A 5,607-nucleotide genomic window follows, 5' to 3' on the forward strand; every position below is an offset into this window, starting at 1 on the left:
AAGTTTCGTGACTGCATCTTGCATGATTGTGGTTGGCAGAATCTGTCCACAGACAGACAGACAGACAGACAGACAGACAGACAGACAGACAGACAGACAGACAGACAGACAGACAGACAGAGAAAGAACCTGGCCAAAGTACTCAAAACAGTTTCTGTGGTTCCTGCTACAATAGTAGGTGTCTCCAGGACCACTGCCTTCATGACACAAACACGCACTCACAAGGTGAAAACTTGCCTGACTGCACGTTACCGACAAATTGCTATTTTTAATTATTCTATCTTATTTCTATTCCATTGTGTTTCACTGTTTGCTTTATTTTACTACATACTTTAAAAGTACTTGTTTGCCTGTCTACTTCATTATGTACCTACTGTTTTTACTTGCACTATGTGCAAAAACGGGGAATATAGAACCCGGGGAACATAGAAACCCGGGGAACATAGACATGATCCCCTTCTAGTCATGATCATCTGTTATATGTTGGTAAACAAAGGGCAGTTTATAATGGGACCCTATGGAGCAGCATTGTCTCACGCTAGCAGGCTGTCCTTTTGACTAAATTCACTTGTGACAGTTCACACAACTTGAACACGAGTCACGACATATATTTGAGCTACTTCTGCTCTCACTCCGTGTTGTGAACAACGCTAAGTTACCGGAAGTAAACCGGAAGTCCCCGGACGCCGTCTATAGTGATCTATAGTGATGTAGACATTTTGATTATTCTATTGTGGGACAGGTCACGACTTCAAAGCAGGAGGCTGCCATACTGTATGTACTGTACATATGGCCAGCATTGGGCAGTTAACATGTGACTGTAATTGTATTACTGTTCACCAGTAACTAATGTAAAGGATTACAATTTCAAAAAAGTAATTCTATTACAGTTACTAATCCAAGTAACTTAAAGTTACTGCATTACTTTCTCCAGTGCTGGCACAGTGCTAAAACAGAGCAAACTGAGCACAGTGGTAACTCTATTATTTTCTTATTTTAATTATGGATCATAATTAAAATAACATGTCTGCTGCCCCCAAAACCTCGTATCTGCTGTACTGGCCTGGAACCCTCCTCGTAACTCAGGAATGAAATACTTATAGCAGAACTAGAGGCCCCGCCCCCAGCGGAGGGGGGGGGGGGGGGGGGGGGGGGGGGGGGGGCAAGCTCACCCCAGGACAAGCCCAGACATGTCTGCTGCCCCCAAAACCTCGTATCTGCTGTACTGGCCTGGAACCTCCTCGTAACTCAGGAATGAAATACTTATAGCAGAACGAGAGGCCCCGCCCCCAGCGGAGGGGGGGGGGGGGGGGGCAAGCTCGCCCCAGACAGGCCCAGACATGTCTGCTGCCCCCAAAACTCGTATCTGCTGTACTGGCTGGAACCTCCTCGTAACTCAGGAATGAAATACTTATAGCAGAACGAGAGGCCCCGCCCGCCAGCGGAGGGGGGGGGGGGGGCAAGCTCGCCCCAGACAAGCCCAGACATGTCTGCTGCCCCCAAAACCTCGTATCTGCTGTACTGGCCTGGAACCTCCTCGTAACTCAGGAATGAAATACTTATAGCAGAACGAGAGGGCCCCGCCCCCAGCGGAGGGGGGGGGGGGGGGGGGGGGGGGGGGGGGGGGGGGCAAGCTCGCCCCAGACAAGCCCAGACATGTCTGCTGCCCCCAAAACCTCGTATCTGCTGTACTGGCCTGGAACCTCCTCGTAACTCAGGAATGAAATACTTATAGCAGAACGAAAAGGCCCCGCCCCCAGGCAGGGCCATGGGCGAGTGGTATAAACACCTGCCTCACACGCAGGAGAACAAGGTTCAAATCCCAGTGGGAATTGTTTTATGCATTGATACTCGATGGGAGAGGAGAGGAGAGGAGAGGAGAAGGGAAGGAGAGGAGGAGAGGAGAGGAGAGGAGAGCAACGGATGGGGGGGGGGGGGGGGGTCATCAGTGATGTCACAATGATGTCACTGATTACATCACTGATGACATCATCACTGTTGACATCATCACTTTGTTGACATCATCACTGTGCCAGGGGCGGGGGGGGGGGGCAAGCTCGCCCCAGACAAGCCCAGACATGTCTGCTGCCCCCAAAACCTCGTATCTGCTGTACTGGCCCGGAACCTCCTCGTAACTCAGGAATGAAATAATTATAGCAGAACGAGAGGCCCCGCCCCCAGCGGAGGGGGGGGGGGGGGGGGGGGGCAAGCTCGCCCCAGACAAGCCCAGACATGTCTGCTGCCCCCAAAACCTCGTATCTGCTGTACTGGCCTGGAACCTCCTCGTAACTCAGGAATGAAATACTTATACCAGAACGAGAGGCCCCGCCCCCAGCGGAGGGGGGGGGGGGGGGGGTGGGGCAAGCTCGCCCCAGACAATGTGTCATATTACGTGTAATGGAGCTATATGACTTTGACATTGGATTATTCCAAAATGCTGCAGTAAAACCACTTGAAAATCACCAGGTAGGTAAACTGGGGAGTACTGAGCAAGAATCTGGTAGAGTTTGCAGGAAACAAATTGATTTTAAGTTTTCATGGCCTTTTGATAATCAGTCTATGTCAGATTATGCATAATGTAGCTATATGACTTTGCCACTAGATTATTTCAAAATGCTGCAGTAAAACCACTTGGAAATCACCAGGTAGGTAGACTGGGGAGTACTGAGCAAGAATCTGGTGGAGTTTGCAGGAAACAAATTGATTTGAAGTTTTCATGGCCTTTTGATAATCAGTCTATGTCAGATTATGCATAATGTAGCTATATGACTTTGTCATTGGATTATTCCAAGATGCTGCAGTAAAACCACTTGCTAATCATCAGGTAGGTAGACTGGGGAGTACTAAGCAAGAATCTGTTGGAGTTTGCAGGAAACAAATTGATTTGAAGTTTTCATGGCCTTTTGATAATCAGTCTATGTCAGATTATGCATAATGTAACTATATGACTTTGTCATTGGATTATTCCAAAATGCTGCAGTAAAACCACTTGAAAATCACCATGTAGGTAGACTGGGGAGTACTGAGCAAGAATCTGGTAGAGTTTGCAGGAAACAAATTGATTTGAAGTTTTCATGGCCTTTTGATAATCAGTCTATGAGGTCAGTCTGACATAGATCCGTACCTAAATGTAATGCCTTCTTCCTTTGTCCATGCTTCACCCTTCCACCAAGTTTCATGAAAATGTGCATATTAGTTTTTGTCTAATTCTAATAAACAGACATACAGACAGACAAATGGCACCACAAACAACCTCATTGACAATTAATTATTAAAAATGTTGTCTTGAAGAACAATAAAGTAGCCTTAATGACAGATGTATGCATTTCAACAGGGGAAAGTGATAAGAAAAACATTATTGTGCTGTTTACAACAATCTCTGTGGCCATTAGTAGCCTTTTCTGGGTGTACGAGGCGTTCCTGAAGGCACCATGAGGGGCTCACCCACTCTTTACCGTGCAGAGCGAAGTAGACGCTCAATGGATTTTACGTGCAGATAGCGCGACTACGCTTCCTGAAAGTGCGGATGGCGTGACCGCAGTTTGATTTAGGCACGATCCACCCTCCATAGCACCGCCTTATTACGGTCTTATTCCATCACACATGTAAAAAATAAAATATAGGAACTTCTTTGAAGGCACAATTGAAAAAACTCAGTTTAGCCTAGGCTATTGTTGTCAATTGTTTCTTGGGAGAGTTTTATTTATTTTGCACCATATATCAAACTGTACAGGCTGAGGAGGAGCAAACTTGAAAGTGAAAGTAAAATGTGTCAGTTCAGAGAGCCAGTCAGACCGACTCCATTTTACATTGAGAGAGCAGAGCAGCAGGAGGGAGAAGCAGGGTGAGTGTTATTACATTATTATTTCTATCATTATTTTATTCAGGGATGAAACTAGTCACCTTTAGGTAGCCTACATTTAGGTGAGGTAAAAGTCACCTTTAGGTACATTTAGGTCAGGTAAAAGTCACCTTTAGGTACATTTAGGTCAGGTAAAAGTCACCTTTAGGGTACATTTAGGTGAGGTAAAAGTCACCTTTAGGTACATTTAGGTGAGGTAAAAGTCACCTTCTCGCACTTGTGTTAAGTTAATGATTTGAGTGTTTTTTTTGTGTCTCTGCCCGGGCTGATATCTGTCACCTTTTTCCACTGAGTTTATGTCCCTGTTTAAACCCAGTTTTATTCCATCTGTGTGTCTGAGACTCTGCGAGATGAGCGTCTTTCAGTCACATGACTCCTCATATAGAGAGAAACGGCTTGTTGACTTTCTGCAGGCAGATCAGGACTTCAGAGCGGGGTGGGAAACTAATCTGCTTCATATTATATTAGGCCTACAGAGGGCCTACTACTACTGTACATGCGTCGACTTGCCTACAGAGTCTGACTGGTCCGCGTGTGTTGTGTCATCCGCCTGTCGTCTCTGACTGAGGGCGGAGGCGGAGTTCTCATAAACCAGCAGTTTCACTGAAATCTGTGGATACCGTGGGTGACCACTGAGGGGCGCTGATGCACCTGTTCTACAGATTTCAGCACCTGACTGACAGTATCCACCCGACACTACAGCCAGCTGAGGATCTGCTTGAAAATGCAATTCTCATTGAAGACAAGTGTTGATAAAAAAAACAATAATGAATGTGTGTGTGTGTGTGTGTGTGTGTGTGTGTGTGTGTGTGTGTGTGTGTGTGTGTGTGTGTGTGTGTGTGTGTGTGTGTGTGTGTGTGTGTGTGTGTGTGTGTGTGTGTGTGTGTGTGTGTGTGTCGCATTGAAATAGCACGGTGGACAGTAAGAGCGGTGCGGTGGGGGTTGGTGGCCAGACGTTTGCCGGAGTTCGATTCCCAGCGTTTCTAAACCGTGAGTCGCATAAAAAAACACACACATGACCAAACCATTTCCCTAACCTGAACCAAGTTGTTTTAATTGCCTAAATATAACCGTTTACCCCCCCCCCCCAGGACCTCCAGTATAACTGGTTTACCTCTGAGACTGACTGAAGTGTACAAGTGAGAAAATAACTAAAGCTTATTTGTATAGCACCTTTCACAGATACAAGATCACAAAGTCCAGAACATGTGGAAGGAGGAGGAGGAAGAAGATGGCAGAGCAGAGTCTCCAGTACCCAGCTGTCTGTCTATGAAGACTGACCGGTCTAAAGACAATCCTCCACGCTTCAGTAATGAACCTGGACCTTCAGACACAAGGTAAGAGGACTGTTATACTGTAATGAAGAAATGTTATTTGATAACCTACACGATTGCACTGAAAACTACAGAGACAAGGAGTGACCATAGGGAAGAAAAACACGTTTTATGGAGGACAAGATATACAGTATATTTCACTTCCTGGATGTAGGTCAGACCTGCCGTCAGTTTGGCTGGATTCATGCACACAGAAGACATTTTATTCCCTAAATATTTAGTTTTTCGTTCCTCCTAATTCATAATGTGTGCACACAAACTAATTATAGAATTAAAACTTCACATCAATTATCCCAAAAACCAGAGTCGTTGTGTTTGATCACCTCTGAAAACATGTTGCCTTTTCTTTTGATTTACAGAGGTCAGTACCACAGGCAGAGAGCAGAGTCTCCAGTACCCAGCTGTCTGTCT

The sequence above is a fragment of the Poromitra crassiceps genome (assembly GCF_964638095.1).
Source record: "Poromitra crassiceps genome assembly, chromosome: 29".
In the NCBI taxonomy this organism is placed as follows: Eukaryota; Metazoa; Chordata; class Actinopteri; order Beryciformes; family Melamphaidae; genus Poromitra; species Poromitra crassiceps.